Source organism: Nycticebus coucang, chromosome 22 (genome assembly GCF_027406575.1).
Source record: "Nycticebus coucang isolate mNycCou1 chromosome 22, mNycCou1.pri, whole genome shotgun sequence".
Taxonomy (NCBI): domain Eukaryota; kingdom Metazoa; phylum Chordata; class Mammalia; order Primates; family Lorisidae; genus Nycticebus; species Nycticebus coucang.
The window spans coordinates 757,719-777,170 of NC_069801.1; the positions used below are offsets into that span (position 1 = coordinate 757,719).

Sequence of the window (19,452 nt, forward strand, 5' to 3'; positions counted from 1 at the left end):
ATCCAAACCTCCACAGGCACCAAGTAACCATTCCCTAGGTCAGTGGTTCTCAACCTTCCTAATGCCGGAACCCTTTAAAACAGTTCCTCCCCACCCCCAACCCATTAGGGGGTCACCACAACATGAGGAACTGTATTAAAGGGTCGCCGCATTAGGAAGGTTGAGAACCACTGACCTAGGTGCTTGTGAGTAAACCTCTTCATTTCACGGCTGCACCAATCCTCTGGTCTCTATGAGGACTCCCAAAACCCCATCCTGGCTGCCCAGCCTTCCTTTCCAAGCACATATCTTTTGCCTCCAACTGCCCACCCTTCGACTCCACAGCGAACAGCAACAGATCCTCGTCCCCCTTCTGTGTTGCCAGATTCTGCCAAACCAAATCATGTCCTCCTCAAACACTAACTAGTTCCTCTTCAAACTACAACTGGCTCTCCCATCTCTGTGATCTACTCCTTGTAATTTCCCATCCCTGCACGCACCCCATTAGAAAATTCTAACCATGGCAGTGCTCTGAGGGATCAACTCTATTACATTTACAGGTCTTTTAGTTTCTACCAGTGTAAAACAACTCAGTGTGCGTTTCCTTTTCAAACCCACTAATGGTCCCAGTAAAGGCCCAAACACCTCCTGCACACCAAGCTGCCACCACATTTTACCCACTGCCCCCCTCACCTTTGCACTCCACCCCATCATCTGGGCCTCCTTCCAGCTCACTGTCTTTACCTATTACTAACATTCTTCCCCATCTCACCTTTCTCTTCGATCCATCTTAAACATCACTGCCTGATTTATCTTTCTGAAGAACAACTCTGACATATAACTCCTACGCTCAAAAGTTTTCAGGTAACTCCTACGGAAGAAAATCAAACTTTTTAGCCTACCCTAATTTAAAGCCCTCACCAACTATATTCACAGGCATTCCTCCTCAAGCTGTCTGATTCAGTATGCCTAGGGAGGCCCCAATGGATATACACAAACACCCCGGGTGACTCTGGTACTCTCTGCCAGATGTGAACTAAGCCCTTAACCACTAGTCTCTTAAACAGAAATCCTAGAAATGTGAACCTACTTTTGCTCTGAAGCATTAGAGACAATTTTTAAAACACTCCCCCTTCCACCAAGAAAAAGGATTTGATAGCTGAAGATATGAGTACCTTATTTTCTATAAAAATGGTAAAGTATAGAAGGTATTGTGAGTTGAAAGTGTTTTCATAGGCTCTGCACCTGTCCTCAGTGGTTACGGCGCCAGCCACATACACACAGGCAGGCAGGTTTGAACCCAGCCTAGGCCTGCTAAACAACAACTGCAACAAAAAAATAGGGGGGCACTGTGGTGGGCACCTAAAGTCCCAGCTACTTGAGAGGCTGAGCCAAGAGAATCGCTTAAGCCCAAGAGTTTGAGGTTGCTATGAGCTGTGACACCACAGCACTCTACAGAGGGCAGCATAATGAGACTATGTCTCAAAAAGTATTTTTATTACCCCATATTCTAAATCAGGGGTCCTCAAACTTTTTAAACAGGGGGGCCAGTTCACTGTCTCTCAGACCATGAGGGCCGGACTATAGTTTAGAAAGAAAAAGCTATGAACAAATTCCTATGCACACTGCACATATCTTATTTTGAAGTAAAAAAACAAAATGGGAACAAATACAATCATACCGCCTCATGTGGCCTGCGGGCCGTAGTTTGAGGACGCCTGTTCTAAATAATCTGTGATTTAGCATGGGAATTGGAAAGAAATAGGACTAACAGAAACTATGGCTCTGGTTATGGAGAATTACACAGCACTCTGTGAAGCTCACCTGATGTCTAGATTATGTGGCCATTGTGAAGAAAAAGCATTCTGTGAGCCTCTTCTTGTGCCAGGCACCAGTTTAGGCCACAGTGAAGTAAGCACAAATATTTACTTGGAGTCTGAGTATGTGTACAGCCATATAGTATGTAACAGTACTAAGAGAGGATAGAAGCTTTAAATTATTATTATTATTTTTTTTTGAGACAGAGCCTCAAGCTGTCACCCTGGGTAGAGTGCCATAGCATCATAGCTCACAGCAACCTCCAACTCCTGGGCTCAAGAGATTCTCCTGCCTCCGCCTCCCAAGCAGCTGAGACTACAGGCACCCACCACAACGCCTGGCTATTTTTTGGTTGCAGCCGTCGTTGTTTTTGGCAGACCCTGGCTGGATTCGAACCCATCAGCTCAGGTGTATGTGGCTGGCACCTTAGCCGCTTGAATCACAGGCGCTGAGCCAGAAGCTTTAAATTATTGATAAAACATTTACTAGTGGGGCAGCGCCTGTGGCTCAGTCGGTAAGGCGCCGGCCCCATATACCGAGGGTGGCAGGTTCAAACCCGGCCCCGGCCAAACTGCAACCAAAAAATGGCCGGGCGTTGTGGCAGGCGCCTGTGGTCCCAGCTACTCGGGAGGCTGAGGCAAGAGAATCGCTTAAGCCCCAGGAGTTGGAAGTTGCTGTGAGCTGTGTGAGGCTATGGTACTCTACCGAGGGCCATAAAATGAGACTCTGTCTCTACAAAAAAAAAAAAAACAAAAAAACATTTACTAGTGGGTGGTGCCTGTGGCTCAGTGAGTAGGGCGCCGGACTCATATACCATAAACCCAGCCCTGGCCAAAAACCACAAAAAAAAAAAAAATTTTTTACTAGTAAAACAGCCTCAATAACTGGTTTACATTTGTGAACCTTCCTTCACTCACTCACCATCTATTTATAGCACCAGCTTTCTATCATGTGCAGGTGCCAACAGGTGGGAGAACTCACAGGAAACAGGACAGCCTTATTGTTATGGAGATTACTTTCCAGTTGTATTAAGAAAATAATGTGCATCTTTAATTTCAGTATGCCGGGTGCTGTCCGCTACTAAGGAAAAATGGTATTGGGTGAGGTTAGATAGGTAGGATAAGAATCTTTCATATAAGGTGAGCATAGAAGGCCACTCTGATAAGCTGACATCTAAGCAAACTCCCAAGGAAAGGGATGGGTCAAGTTTCTTTCTTTTTTTTTTTTTTTTTGTAGAGACAGAGTTTCACTTTATTGCCCTTGGTAGAGTGCGGCGGCATCACACGGCTCACAGCAACCTCCAACTCCTGGGCTTAGGCGATGGCGATTCTCCTGCCTCAGCCTCCTGAGGAGCTGGGACCTCAGGCACCTGCCACAACGCCCGGCTATTTTTTGGTTGCAGTTTGGCCGGGGCTGGGCTTGAACCCGCCACCCTCAGCATATGGGGCCGGCGCCCTACTCACTGAGCCACAGGCGCCGCCCAGGGTCAAGTTTCTTAACTGCTTTCGCAAAACACAGGCAAATTCTGTCTCTGAGTGTGAGAGACTAATTAACTTAATTATCTGTCTTCCCGCAATATTTAGTCCAACTGCTATCCCTGAGGTTGCAGTGAGCTAAGATTACAGCACTGCACACTAGCCCTAGACACAGAGCAAGACTACCTTAACAAAAAACACAACACAATAATACAAAACTAAACAAAAAAACCTGGAAACACAGCAAAGAGACACTCCTACAAAAACCTGTTAGACATCTAAATGGTCAATAGTCACAAATAGCCTTAAAAAATAAAAATGGTCGGGTGCAGTGGCTCATGCTTATAATCCCAGCACTTTGGGAGGCCAAGGTGGAGCTAGAAATTCACCTGAAACAAGGAATTTGAGACCAATCTGGGCAACATAGTAAGACCCCCCATCTCTATGAAAAACCAAAGTAAATAATAATAATAATAATAAATTAGCTGGACACGATGGCCTATAAATGTAGTGTCAGCTACTCAGGAGATTAAGCCCAGGAGTATGAGGTCACAGTAAGCTATGACTCCATCACTGTACTCCAGACTAGGAGACACAGTGAGACCCTATCTTTCTTTTTTGGGACAAAGTGTCATTTTGTCACCCTCGGTAGAGTGCTGTGAAATCACAGCTCACAGCAACCTCCAGCTCTTGGGTTTAGCTGATTCTCTAGCCTCAGCCTCCCAAGTAGCTGGGACTACTGGCACCCGCCACAACACCTGGTTATTTTTTGTTACAGTTTGGCAGGGGCCGGGTTCAAATCTGCCGCCCTCAGTATATGGGGCTGGCGCCCTACTCACTGAGCCACAGGCCCCTCCCAAGACCCTATCTCTTTAAAAGAAAAAAAGAAAAGACAAACCGTAAAATGTCTTTAATATTTTTTTCCCAAGAGAATTCATGAGTACCCCCACTGTCTTATCCACTTGCTCTCTCAAAAATAGGAGAAAGGGTCATGGACAGAATTAGGGAGTATCTAGTAAAGGTAGTAGTCCCTTATTACCTTGAGTAATCATTTATGTTTTCAGTTGACCTATGACATCTGTCAAGAAAAACTATAGGGTATCTTCTAAAAGTCTGTTTTAAACTAATTTTTTTAGATGATAAATTCCACCTCTATCACAGAAGCCATGTGTGAGTGCTAGTGAGGAGCCTTTGTAGGCACCACCCCCGTAAAAGACAAAACCCAAGGACTTTGCGTTTCTAGGGAGACAAAGGGAGAAGAGGAGAGAAGCAAGAGGGAGGAGAGGAAGGCAAGAAGGTAGGGAGAGGAGGAGAAAAGGAGGAAGGAGGGAAGGGAGAAGGGAAGCGGGGGAAGGAGAGTCTCCTTCTATCCTTGCCTAGGTACTTCCAGGGGTGCCCCTTGTCACAGGGAACACACCACCCCACCTGCCAGGCTACAGTGACCTGTTCAGGCAGAGACTGTGAGCCATTAAAACCTCAGCTCCCAAAGTGAACAAGATGCCAGAGACATTGTAGTGAACTCACAGGACACTGTAAAGCTGAGGGAAGCACACAAGGCAGTTGTCAGCACCTGTCCTGCACCAAGGGAGCCACCAGCTTCAGGAGGCTCCTGCTCTAACAGTAGATGGCACTAGGCACTCCTGATGAAGTCACGCCCCACCAAAGCCAGGTCTGCAAGCTGCACCTATAAAAAAGCAAGTACTTTATTGAAATCAGCACGGAACAGGAAATAGGGGGTGGAGTCCAATCTGACTCCATATCTAAAAAGCTACACAATCCACTAGTTAATAACCGTGTTTATTTAAGAATAAAAATTAAGTTTCCTTCAATTTATGGGCATTATTTTTCAAATGGCTACTAACTTTCTAGAACAAACTTAAGTAATGCAGACTCAAGAAAGGGAATTTTAGATATTTATTTTGGCCCAAGGGCACTGTAAAAATCTTATGACACTGTAAGTTGGCTCCGCGCCCATAGCACAGTGGTTACAGGGCCAGCCACATACACTGAGGGTGGCAGGTTCAAACCCAGCCTAGGCCCGCCAAACAGCAATGACAACTGCAACAAAAAACAGCTGGGCATTGTGGTGGGCTCCTGTAGTCCCAGTTACCCAGGAGGCTGAGGCAAGAGAATTGCTTGAGCCTAGGAGTTTGAGGTTGCTGTGAGCTGTGACATTACAGCTCTCTACAGAGGGCGACATAATGAGATTCTGTTTCAAAAAAAATAAAGACACTGTAAGTTGCCATGAATTTGGGAACTTGATGCATTAAGACTCAAATCTGGGCCTTATTGCAGCGATGATGTACCCAACAGGGACTGACCAGCAAGGGTCAGGGGAAAAAAATGGAAGGAAAGTGGGTGAGGCACCCCAGGGGGTAAAGGGAAAATGAGGAAAAGGGAAAAAAGGGGGAGGGAGGAAAGGGGGGAAAGGTAGAGGAAGGTAGAGATCCCACAGGTCAACCTGGACCACTGCATCCTCTCAGCTCAGCTCCAAATCCACCCAGAAAACTTCACCTACCACTCCATCTCTTCTCTGCCCCTCCTAGGTTCAGGCTATAGAAATGGACAACATATATCCCTCAAGGATAGGAAGTAAGCCGGGCATGGTGGCTCATGCCTGTAATCCCAGCACTGGGGAGGTTGAGGTGGGTGGACTGCCTGAGTTCACGGGTTTAAGAACAGTCAGAGCAAGAGTGAGTGAGACGCCGTCTCTATAAAAAAAAAACAACTAGCTGGGCGTTGTGGTGGGCACCTATAGTCCCAGGTATTTGGGAGGCTGAGGCAAGAGAATGGCTTGAACCCAAGAGTTTGAGGTTTCTGTGTGCTATGACGCCACAGTACTCCACTGAGGGCAACAAAGTGAGACTCTGTCTCAAAAAAAGAATGGAAGTGACTTCCTAATCTTTTTGTCCTAGAACAAAACCAGCAGGAACTCAGTCACTGCTCTTTGAAAGACCCCTCCCAGAGGAAGCAGGATCTGCAGTGCAGCCCTGGGGACAGATGCCTCTCAGAGACATCAGAGACTGGGGGCAGGGAGCAGGGTGAGGCACAGAGCAGAACTGCGCAGCCCTGCAGGGAGCCTGAGTGCAGCAGTCCTGCCTGCTAGAGCAGGGAGCTTGTGTATCCTCAAGCAGGGGTTCAGACTGGACCCTCCAAACAGCAAGGTGGCACTGGAAGCACTGGGAACACTCAGAGTCAGAGAAGCCCCAGGACGTATCTCTGTGGTATTGAGCCCAAAACCCAAAGTTTGAATCAGACCATGAAGCCCCCAGGCAGACCCAAATTGAGGGCTGTTCATAGGATAAGTGATCTGTACAATGTCAAGAACACTTGTCAATGGCAAGAAAGACATGGGAAGCTGTTCCAGATAAAATGAGAGCATGCTTCCACATAATTCAACAATTCACACCATGTGGGTCAGTGGGCAGCACAGCATCAGTGTGGAATTCACTCATGCTGACAACCACGACTGTGGAAAAACAGGTCTGTGTTCTCAGAAACTACACACTGAAATGAAAATACTACACATGGGGCGGCGCCCGTGGCTCAGTGAGTAGGGCGCTGGCCCCATATGCCGAGGGTGGCGGGTTCAAACCCAGCCCCAGCCAAACTGCAACAACAACAAAAAAATAGCCAGGCGTTGTGGCGGGCGCCTGTAGTCCCAGCTGCTCAGGAGGCTGAGGCAAGAGAATCGCGTAAGCCCAGGAGTTGGAGGTTGCTGTGAGCCGTGTGACGTCATGGCACTCTACCCGAGGGCAGTACAGTGCGACTCTGTCTCTACAAAAAAAAAAGAAAATACTACACATGGAAGTCTACTAGTAAAGGGGGAAAATTAATATGAACTTTTAATTCCATTTCATAATATATTCACTTTTTTTTTTTTGTAGAGACTCTCACTTTATCATCCTTGGTAGAGTGCCATTGTGTCCCACAGCTCAGCAACCTCCAACTCCTGGGCTTAGGCGATTCTCTTGCCTCAGCCTCCCAAGTAGCTGGGACTACAGGTGCCCACCACAACGTCCGGCTATTTTTTGTTGCAGTTGTCACTACTGTTTTAGCTGGCTGGGGCTGGGTTCAAACCCGCCATCCTCAGTATAAGCCACTGAGCCACAGGCACCACCCCCACATTTGTTTTAAAATAAAACTCAGGTTGTGTATCAGGAGAATTTGGTGGTCCCATGTGTGACAAACTCAAAGATGAGAACGTCCTCTCCTCCTCCAACACAGAACACCAGCACCCCCAGAGCTGCCCCTCCAGCCTTGGTTCCCTGGTTGAGTAGAGTGCTTCCCTGCAAAGCCTCCAGGGATCCCTCAGGAGACCAACAGCACCTGAGTGAGGAGGGGCTCACCCATTAACTTCTCATTGAATGAACCACATAATCAGGTTCCTAAGTTTATTGCCCTGTTCATGTAATTTGAAATAACCCTAAGGACCCCAGCAGAGACAGTGCACCACAGGAGAGCTCATGAGTACACAGGAAGCACCCTTTGGAAGCCCCCAGAAATACCACGGGGTAGGCAACACAGCAGGAGTCCCAATACTGGCAACTGCACACAGGGTGGAGGGCCCCTGGCACAATGTGGGGGTCTCACCTCACACTGCCAACAGCGGAGGTGCCCTGTGCATGCAGGCTATTGAGCAGCATCCCTTAGCATCCACCTATTGCAGGCCAGTAGCACCTGTAAAGTTGTGACAACCACAACTGTCTCCAGACACTGACAAATGTCCCCAAGAACTTAGTCATTGGTCCTCTCCTCAGCCATCAGCCTGCAAAGGGGCTGTAGGTTTTCCAATCAAACCAGTAACAGCAATTCAGATGGGCAAGCTATGGGGTGGTACTGGCTACAAATGGATGGCAATGAGGACCATGCAGAAACAAAGTTGAAGAGAATGAGTGACAAGTACTCAACCATATACGTTCGGTGCAATAATTTATGGCCAATACAAGTAATACTCAAGGTAGCTTGACTGCTTTCAGAACCCTACCTACCAATGAAACCACAGCAGCTAGTTTAGAAAGGCATTGCCACCCGGATGGATGGATGCCGCACTGGAGAGGGTAGGGGAGACAGACACTGACAGCCTGGAGAAAATGTACTACAAATGTTTTCTAGATTTAACGAAGACTTTTACCAAAATAGTTATTATGAGACCTAAGAGACCTTTTTATGGATAAATTCACAGTGATTAAATAAATCCCCACAGCTTCTACATAGTTACCCTATTGCTACGAGAGAACACACACACTCTCTCTCTCTACACACACACACACACATACACACACACACACACACACACACAGATTTACACCACATCCTCAAGGAGCTCATTTCTAGGCCCTCTTCAGCACAACTACCAGAGGAATTTTCCTTCCCAGGCACTTCTAGTAAATGAACACCCAAACTTCAGATAGCACAGTAAGACTCCAAAGGAAACTTCAATCGAAAAAAATCTGAGGGTGGCGCCTGTGGCTCAAGGGGTAGGGCGCCGGTCCCATATGCCGGAGGTGGTGGGTTCAAACCCAGCCCCAGCCAAAAACCAAAAAGAAAAAAATCTGAAAACATATCTATACTTTTTCAGTACAGAATACCCTACTATTAGCTTAGTGTATATTTTTTTTGTGACAGACTCTCACTATGTTGCCCTCGGTAGAGTACCGTGGCATCATAGCTCACAGCAACCTTAAAACTCCTGGGCTTAAGTGATTGATTCTCTTGCCTCAGCATCCCAAGTAGCTGGGACTACAGGCACCCGCCACAACACCCAGCTATTTTTTGGTTGTAGTTGTCATTGCTGTTTGGCAGGCCCAGGCTGGGCTTGAACCTGCTAGCTCTAGGGTATGTGGCTGGCGCCAACCCTAGCTTAGTGTATTAACACATAATTACCAAGAGAAATCTAAAAAGACAGACGGTAATTTTTCTGTGGGAGGCAGTTTGCACAGTGGCTAAAAACAGAGGGTCTGGGATTAGAAAGGCACGTTCCAGCCCCCGTGATATAAACTGCTTAGAGGTCCAAGACACCAGCTTCCAGCAGGGGGGGCACTTTTTTCCTATGGAGACAAACACTCACCCTATACATCTTAGTCAAAGAGCCAACCAGCAGCCTTCCCAATGTTACCACAGGTTCCCCCTGCCTACCAGCTCCATCTATCACCAACCGGCTGGCTGGCTGGTTCCTTCCACACAGAAGACTGTGGCATCAAGAACGTGTTCACATCTCAAATAAAACCTGACCCTCCTGAACTGCATGAAATGAACTTTTGAGTCCTTAAATCAAACTACATAATCCTGCCAAAGAATTCTGGAAAAAACAGTACACAAAAGATTTTTCCCACAAAATTACACTTTAAGGGTGGTGCCTATGGCTCAAGGAGTAGGTTGCCGGCCCCATATACCGGTGGTGGCGAGTTCAAGCCCTGCCCCAGCCAGACACTGCAAAAAAAAAAAAAGAGAGAGAGAGAGGGAGAGAGAGACATTTGGGCGGCGTCTGTGGCTCAGTGAATAGGGTGCGGGCCCCATATACCAAGGTGGCGAGTTTAGACCCGGCCCTGGCCAAACTGCAACAAAAAGTCACAGCTCCTTAGGAGGCTGAGGCAAGAGAATCGCCTAAGCCCAAGAGCTGGAGGTTGCTGTGAGCTGTGACACAACGGCACTTTACCGAGGGTGACAGGGTAAAACTCTGTCTCTTAAAAAAAAATTACACTTCAAGTAGAATTCTACCTCTTGTGATTTACATGTTGACCAAAAGACTACGTTTTAGTTGAAAATCTCCAAACATCTTTGCTCCCAACTTCTTAAAAGTGTTTACTTACTGCTATTGGTGCATTTCTTCTCTTTGACAAGACTTGAGGTTTCATCAGCAGCAATTGGCTTAACCAGCTAATTATCATCTGGCCATTGGTTGTGCTGGATTGCCTTGTATAGTTACTCAAGTGTGACTGCTCAGGCAAGGTGGCTCACATCTGTAATCTACACTTTGGGAGACTGAGGTGGGAGGATCACTTGAGGTCAGAAGTTTGAGACCAGTCTGAGCAACAAAGTGAGACTGTCTCTACAGAAAATAGAAAAATTAGCCAGGAGTGGTTGCACCCAGCTATTCTGGAGGCTGAGCAGGAGGATCACTTGAGCCCAGGAGTTCAAGGCTGCAGTGAGCTGTAACGACAGCACTGCACTCCAGCCTGGGTGACAAAGTGAGACTCTGTCTCAAAAAATAAAATAAAAAGGGTGGTGCTTGTGGCTCAAGGAGTAGGGCGCTGGCCCCATATACCGGAGGTGGCAGGTTCAAACCTGACCCCGGCCAAAAACTGCAAAAAAATAAATAAATAAAATAAAAATAAAAATTTAAAAAGAGTGTTTCTAACATTAAAGTACCATCACTAAAAACCATGAGACTGTAGTCACATTATGTCAATAATAACAATATCCATTCTTACACAGGCAGTATCCAACCTACAAACATCGACTTATGTAAAATTTGCACTTACAAGTGGAGGCTAGTACAGGGACAGGTAAATGTACCTGTTCCAACTTACATACAGATTCAACTTAAGAACTTAGCTAGTTCATAACCTGAGGACTGCTTGTAGAAAAAGCAGTGAGAAGATGCAGGACAAAAACACAGCAACAGGGTTCTTTGACGGAGCAAACTACAGCAACAATAAAAATCTTTTACTTGAAAGGCAAATTTAAAGTAAAACTATGAAATTTCTACAATATGCTCTTTTCTATCATGCCAACTTTGAGAAAGCTAAAATTTCCAAATACCTGAATATCATGGTTCAGGGCTAGTACCAAAAAAATAAATAAACCAAAACTTCAAAATACAAATAATTCACTTTTATATCAGTAAAAATCTTTTTTCTAATTATTAGGATCTTGGCAAATATTTAAAAATTATAGAGAATATTATATTTTAATATAATAAGTATATTCCTTGCCCTCAGCTACCCCCACAAGACAACATGTTTCACAAGAGTATATATTTCTTCTAGGGCAGTGCCTGTGACTCTGGCTAGGGCACAAGCCATGTACACAGGAGCTGGAGGGTCTGTATCCAGCCTGGGCCTGCAAACAATGACAACTACAACCAAAAAATAGCCGGGCATTGTGGTGGGTGCCTGTAGTACCAGCTACTTGAGAGGCTGAGGCAAGAGAATCATTTAAGCCCAAGAGGCCGAGGTTGCTGTGAGTTGTGACGCCACGGCACTCTACCCAGGGCGACATAGTGAGACTCTGTCTCAAAAAAAAAAAAAAAAAAAAAATTTTTTTTTAAAGCGTTAAGACTCTCAAGCTGTCACCCTGGGTGCAGTGCTGTTGCATCATAGCTCACAGCAACCTTCAATTCTTGGGTTCAAGCAATCCTCTTGCCTCAGATTTTCTATTTTTAGTAGAGACAAGGGTCTCTTTTTTACTCAGGCTGGTCTCAAACCCATGAGCTCAAGCCATCCACCCACCTCAACCTCCCAGAGTGCTAGGATTACAGGTATAAGACACTGCACCCAGCCCCTGCTTGACTATTTTAAAGATGTCACTTAATTTGAAGGAGTCAATATTTGAGGAAAGTGAGTTCTAAACAAAGAAGGCCAGGTGGTGCTTGTAATCCCAAGTTCTCTGAGAGGCTGAGGTGGAAGTGTGACCAGTTTCATAACAAAATTTTTCAAATCTCTAGGGTCTTAGCTCCCTCTTATTCAAAAGGAGTTTCTAATATTCACATTAGAACTGAAGCAGGCAGCCAAGTGGCCTTGACGGGACAGGGATGAAACAGTGAGTATTATCTCAGATCCAGTGGCCTAGCAACGGCAGTCTTAGAAAAAATGAGAAGAGAGAGGTCTCAGTACAAACTGCTGAACAGAACTTTGTAATTTTCTGTACACGGATACAATTTGAGTTTTCACAGGAAACAACAGAACCCCCTTATAGCCCTGAGATAACTACAGCGCCTTACTATACCAGAATGTCCAGAGAAAGTCAAGATAAGCGATTTGCCACCGCAGATTGTGACCGAGAGTCAAGAGCCTTCCACAAGGTTCTAAGAATGAACAATATTAATCCCCAGTTCATTATAATACTAAAATTCTGACCCTGAGGCGGAATTTGTCCACTATTTTTTGTTCATGGGATGTATGAACTAGCATGATTCCCCCCTGCACTTGCGTGCCCTGCACCCCACCCCAAATATGCAATGGGGTTTACTCCCTCTATGCATTATTCATTTTCACCTCCATAAAAACCCTTTAACACCTTGCTGGTGCCTGTGGCTCAGTGGGTAGGGCGCTGGACCCATGTACCAAGAGCAGCAGGTTTGAACCCGGTCCTGGCCAAACTGCACCAAAAATAGCCGGGTGCTGTGGCAGGTGCCTGTAGTCCCAGCTACTTGGGAGACTGAGGCAAAAGAATCGCCTAAGCCTGGGAGTTGAAGGTTGCTGTGAGCTATAATGCCACAGCACTCTACCAAGGGGACAAAGGGAAACTCTGTCTAAAAACAAACGAGAAAAAAAAAAAACCCTTAACTCTGTCAACCTGGGAAGTGGATCTGAGGTAGCCTGTGCCTCCCCCTCCCAGTCGACATACCCTCTGAAATAAATCTTCTCTCTCTTAATAATCCTTTTTGTCTCAGAATTGTCTTCCTGTGCAGCGGGAGCAAGAGTAAACACCACCCCACCTCCACGAATCCTTGTGGGTTCGTTAACAGAAGGATCACTTGAGCTCAGGAATTTGAGACCAGCTTGAGTGACCTGGGCAACAGAGGGAGACTAAAAAAGTCAAGCATATGCACACAGGACTACTGTGCTCAAGGCATGTTCACGTCTATTTACTCAAGTTCTCTTTCATCTCTTCAATAATGCATCTCCTTCCCATAGGTCTTATAATTAACTTACGTTTCCCCATCCTTTTAAATTTATTTTTATTTTTTTGAGACAGAATCTCACTCTGTTACCCTGGCAGAGTGCTGTGGCATCATAGCTCACAGCAACCTCAAACTCTTGGGCTCAAGCAATCCTGCCCCAGCTCCCAAGAAGATGGGACTACAGGCGCCCACCACAATACCTGGCTATTATATCAAAGGTGGAGTCTCCTCTTGCTCAGGCTGGTCTCCAATTCCTGAGCTCAGGCAATCCTCCCAAAGTGCTAGGATTAAAAGTGTGACCCATTGCATTAGGCTTTTCCCCCTCTTTTTAAAAGGAGGAATTTTAGATGTAACAACCATGAAACAAATGGCACCAGTCTATTTCCCTAACAACTCAGAAATACTGACAACGAATTATTTACAAAAAAGCAAACTTGTCAAGACCAGAGGTTCTGTCGATCTTATCTGACCATTTTCTCATACACTTGATTCAAAGTACTGACTTTTATTGTAACATTAACAACAATTTCATTGTAAGATTACAGAAAGTTTACTTCGAACATCCAAGCCAGATAGCTTAACTACAGGCAGGGATCTCTGCCCCAACAATGTGGACAATCCCAAAGTGGGGCCAGGTCTCAAGGGCAACAGCACAGGTGAAAGGAGAGCTTTCTCATTAATCTCAGCCACATTAGCAGCGAAAGAGGCGGCGGTGGAAGCAGAGGAACCATCTCTCTTATCACAGCTATTTTTCATGTAGTTAATTCCTCCTTTCTGCCTTTTTCCAGATGACCCAACTACCCTCACAGGCCCCAAGAATGTTTCTGATTTTGTTATAGGCAACTCATGTAAGGTGGCCTGCAACACTGCTTTGTTACGGCTTTAGATTCAAAAACAAACACTATCTTATATATTCTAAAAATCAAATCCCTTCCCTTCCCAATAAAAAACCCAGCTTTCTGAATCACACTGTGTCTCCTACGAAGCCTAATATTCTGAGTTTCACAGGCAATTTATACAGACTGCTATGTATACAAGAGTTGCTGCAATCGCAGTAAGATATTATTGTCTGCTGAGAGCGAATGTGTTCAACTCACTTTCCAGCTATAAAACAAAATTGTACACTAAATTCAAAGTGCTATAATGTGTCTCATGTCACAGCTAAATTGCTAACTGGAGAGAGCTGCATACTGATTAGGACAAATTTTGAAGCTGTAAAACAGCTGCTATACAATATCATGTGACCATTAACTCAATCCTAAGAACCGGTACCAATGATGAACCAGGCCAGAGGATACAAAAACAAATTAGAAATGCTCTGGCCTTCTACAGGCTTTCAGCATTCTTTTTTTTTTTTTTTTTTTTTTTGGTTTTTGGCCGGGGCTAGGTTTGAACCCACCACCTCTGGCATATGGAACCGGCACCCTACTCCTTGAGCCACAGGCGCCACCAAGGCTTTCAGCATTCTGTCACCACCTCTCTACTGCCAGTTTATTTCTACCAACATCAACTGTGTTGTTTCTCATCCTGTGGGTCCATGGACCAGTACTAACACTAGTGGCACCAGGGAGCTTGTTAAAAAAGCTTAGATCTGGGGCAGCGCCTGTGGCTCAGTCGGTAGGGCGCCGGCCCCATATACCGAGAGTGGCGGGTTCAAACCTGGCCCCGGCCAAACTGCAACCAAAAAATGGCCGGTCGTTGTGGCGGGTGCCTGTAGTCCCAGCTACTCGGGAGGCTGAGGCAGGAGAATCGCTTAAGCCCAGGAGTTGGAGGTTGCTGTAAGCTGTGTGAAGCCACGGCGCTCTACCGAGGGCCATAAAGTGAGACTCTGTCTCTACAAAAAAGAAAAAAAAGATTAGCTCCACCACATTGCCTGAGTCAGCATCTGCCATTTAACAAGATTCCCAGAGCATTCATGAGCACAGTCGAGCTTTGAGACCCCCACATTAACATGTGGGGAAGGCTCCGCGCCTATAGCACAGTGGTTACTGCGCCAGCCACATGCATTGAGGGTGGCAGGTTCAAACCTGGCCTGGGCCAGCTAAACACAACTGCAACAAAAAATAGGCATTGTGGCAGGTACTTGTAGTCCCAGCTACTTGGGAGGCTGAGGCAAGAGAATCACTTAAGCCCAAGAGTAGGAGGTTCCTGTGAGCTGTGATGCCATAGTACTCTACTGAGGGTGACATAGACTATCTCATAAATAAACAAACAAACAAACATGTGGTTTAGAATCTCTGTATTTAAAAAACAGAACTCTCCATTGTTCCCGACATCACCCTCCAACTACTGAGCCCTCCCCCTGCCCTCTAGAGCAAACCCTGGCATCATGTCTACATAGGGGGTCTCCCCTTTGGTCACCCATGTTGCAACTCACGCAACCTGGCTTTCACCTCCCCACACCGTGTCACCAAAATAGCTCACCACCTAGTACCTACAGTCCTTAACCAAAGGAACACTTTTGCCAGTTACTCCCCTTCCACTTAACCCCCTCATCTGTACTCAATGTGATCAACAGCCACTGCTCTGACCCTCCTGAAGAGCTGCCCCTCCCCACATCTCCTTTAACCTCTACTGGCTGGGCACCCACCCCATGAGTGGTGATTGTAGAGGAATGGACACCATGCTTGCAAAGGACTGATTCTTATCACATTAAAAGGAAACGCTGAGCACAGGACAGTCTCCTGGCAAGCCTAGAGACATTTTGTGACTTGGGGGCAATCCCCCAAGTAGCTCAGTATTCCAGAATGAAAAGATCGGTCACTCACTAGTAAGCATGTGTTAAATATTGATGCTCAGTAGTTCTTCATGAGGGTTGTGGGAAAAGAACACATGAGGAAAGAGCACATGACAGTCCTTACACATGCAGCCCTCCTATGTCATTACCTTAACTCTCCACACCTGTTGTGTATGTCATTACCTTAACTCTCCACACCTGTTGTGTATAACCTTAATAAATAGCTGCTGTAGAGGGGGGTCAGGGCTAGCCTGCAATTAAGTTTAGCCCACCTCCCACAAGCTTGTAATTCTAATCCGTGTTACATCTGGTTCCTTCCTGTGACGACCGAGACCAGGGCCATAGGGGCCACCACAGGTGATGGCAACTATTCAGGGGAGTTTGAATCCTATAACTTCCAGACTGGACTCCAGAGCCAATAGACTCATTAACCAACACTTACACTTGGCTTTCTTATGCCTACTTATAGCTCCAGATGTTCAAAGTGCAGCTCAGAGTTCCCCACTGGAGCCAACAGACCTACCTCAGCCCAGTGCCCAATACTATCACACTCCCAAGTTCACAGAGCTTCCTTCCTTTCCCAGCGCCTCATCCATCAACCTGGCTGACTGCCTCCATCGCTACACTCCCCATCCTGAGCCAAGCCATCTCATTTCTCATTAACAGTCTCCTTTAAATGACCTTTGTCTCAGGCACGGTGGCTCATGCCTATAATCCCAGTACTCTTAGAGGCCAAGGTGGGTGGATTGCCCTGAGCAGACAGGTTTGAGACCAGCTTGAGCCAGAGACCTTGTCTCTAAAAAATAGCCGGGTGTTGTGGCAGGCGCCTATAGTCCCAGCTGCTTGGAAGGCTGAGGCAAGAGAATGGCTTTGAGCCCAAGAGTTTGAGGTTGCTGTGAGCTATGTATGATGCCATAGTACTCTACTGAAGGCAACAAAGTAAGACTCTGTCTCAAAAATAAATAAATAACCTGTCTCTATTCTTGACCCCAACAATCCATTCTTCATTCAGCCATCTGAACAATCTTTCAAAATTCACATTTTGTCACTCTGCTTAAAATCTTTCAATGGCTTTCCACTATGTCAAGGGGAAAAAAAAATCCAAACTCTTTCCTGTGGAGTGGTAACCATACATAATGCAAAGGTCCACACCAGGGCACTCTGCCTGGTATAAACTGAGGCTACCCTGAGCACACTGGGCCCATGGCCCCTGGCTCAGGTCACGTGGTCAGGGCTGGTTTTCCTTTCTCACCTTTGCTCCTGCAGCTGTGCTTCTACTGTACCAAGCTCCAACTGCGCTGGCACCCTCACCTCAGGGCCTTCACACTCAAAGCACTGGCTCTTCATTTATCTGGCTCCTTTTCATGTTTCAGGTGTCACCTGCTCAGAAAGCCTTCCCCAATCACTCTAAACCAAGTGCTTCTCTCTGCCCACATGCCCACAGCACCTACCATAGGTTTGAACTTTGTTTCTTCACTAGTTACTATCTTTCTCCAGACAAGGAAAGATTACAAGCAACTTCCCAGTACTTAATCATCACCAAGCATGGCATCTTATTTATGTACTTGGCAAACATTAAATAAACTGAAATAGGCTTGGCACCCATAGCTCAGTGGTTAGGGCTCCAGCCACATACACTGAGGCAGGAGGGGTCAAACCCGGCCCGGGCCTGCTGAACAACAATGACAACTGCAACAAAAAAATAGCCAGCTGTTGTGATGGGTGCCTTCAGGCCCAGCTACTTGAAAGGCTGAGGCAAGAGAATCACTTAAACCCAAGAGTTTGAGGTTGCTGTGAGCTGTGATGCCACAGCACTCTACCCAGGGGGATACAGTGACACTCTTGTCTCAAAAAATAAACTGAAATAAATTGATGCTTTAAAGAGTTCATTTTTGGAATCCATTCCACAGATGCAATATTGACTGGACATACTAAAGCAGGAAGTTCTAAAGGTCACCAAAAAGAAGAGGCTGTGATGAAATGGCCAATCTCCACAGTTCCTACCGTCAAGAAACAGAGTCTGTCTCCCTACTCATTGAGTCTAGGTTGGGCCTTGTAACTTGTATTAACCAAAGAATGCAGCATGGACAACACTGTGACTTCTAAGCACGGCTTCGAGGAGCCCATCAACCTCTGCTCCTGCCCTGTTGGAACTCAGCCACTATGGTAGGCGGCCTGAGCTAGACAATGGGAAAATTCAGGCAGAGGAACAGACCCACTGGCACGGGCCCTCACCCTCACAGGTAAGGCCAATTGGGAAGCACAGCCCCCGGCCTACCTGCCAATGAGCTCTTGTAAAAGCAAGAGAGCGATGCACCAGCAGCTGAGCTCTGCCAGTACCAACAACCCATACAACAATGAACAACAGCCATTGCTTTAAGTTTCTAAGCTTTGGGGCAGTCTGTTATGCAGCAACAGACAACAATATAAGGCCGTGGCAACTTTGAACTGGAGGATGCAGTCTTGGGCTAGACAATCCTCTGCAGCAGAGCAGCACCCTGTGGCACATCCAAAGACATGACAACACAAATGTCTCCAGACCGGCACCAGTGGAGACAAAAAGAACCCAAGGGCAGAATGCACACTTGTCTCTGGGGCACGGTGCTTTCACAGGGAAAGACTCACTGCCGCTCTGTGCCTTCTGCTGACAGACTCTGATCTAAATCCCAGAACCCCAGGCTCAACGCCTATAGTTCAAGTGGCTAAGGTACCAGCCACATAAACCAGAGCTGGCAGGTTCAAATCCAGCCTGGTCCTGCTAAACAACAATGACAACTGCAACCAAAAAATAGCTGGGCGTTGTGGTGGGCACCTGTAGTCCCAGCTACTTGGGAGGCTGAGGCAGGGAATTGCTTAAGCCCAGGAGTTGGAGGTTGCTGTGAGCTGTGATGCCACAGCACTCTACCTAGGGCAACAGCTTGAGGCTCTGTCTCAAAAAGAAATAAAAATAAAAATAAATCCCGGAACTCAAAGGACAGTCAGTGGAACAGACATTTGCAGTAGCCTCTATTTATCCTTGTGAAAATTACCAATCAAGAAGTCACTATTCTACTTCCACAAAAGAAACAAAAATGAAAATTACCAATCAAGAAGTCACTATTCTACTCCCACAAAAGAAACAAACAAAAAAAAAAAAACAAAAGGAACATGAGTGTCTTGGCTTACAACCTGTAGCTCACTGGTTAGGGCACCAGCCACACAGACGAGGGCTGGAGGTTTCGAACCTGTCCCGGGCCTGCTAAAGATAACCACAACAAAAAAATAGGCCAGGCGTTGTGGTGGGCACCTGTAGGCCCAGCTAATTGGGAGGTTGAGGCAAGAGAATTGCTTAAGCCCAAGAGTTTGAGGTTGCCGTGAACTGTGATGCCATAGCACTCTACTGAAGGTGACAAAGTGAGACTCTGTCTCAAAAAAAAAAAGAACACGAGTGTCTTAACGGCTGGCCCCAGCAAATACTCAAACCCCAGCTACTGGTGGACAACAAAAACCTCAGGAAGACAGTCTGCTAAAACCAGTCATAACCAATATGTTCTAAATACAAGTTTAGGAACTGTGTGTGTATATATTTTAAAGTTAAAATATATAAATCTGACTAG

At 46.2% G+C, this 19,452-nt stretch overlaps 1 protein-coding gene across 7 annotated transcripts in view; it reads right to left on the reverse strand.

The window, feature by feature from the left end:
- The window catches only part of GNB1 (G protein subunit beta 1), an 84,693-nt gene that overhangs the window by 45,647 nt on the left and 19,594 nt on the right, over positions 1–19,452 (reverse strand). For 2 of the 7 annotated variants that reach the window (XM_053575428.1, XM_053575429.1), the window contains exon 2: positions 4,843–4,956. The exons of 3 other annotated variants lie outside the window; for them this stretch is intronic. The gene's annotated coding sequence lies outside the window, so the exon portion shown is untranslated. Of the gene's footprint in view, positions 1–4,796; positions 4,957–19,452 lie in introns of all 7 variants that reach the window. 2 more of the 7 variants (XM_053575425.1, XM_053575426.1) reach the window with 1 other exon arrangement.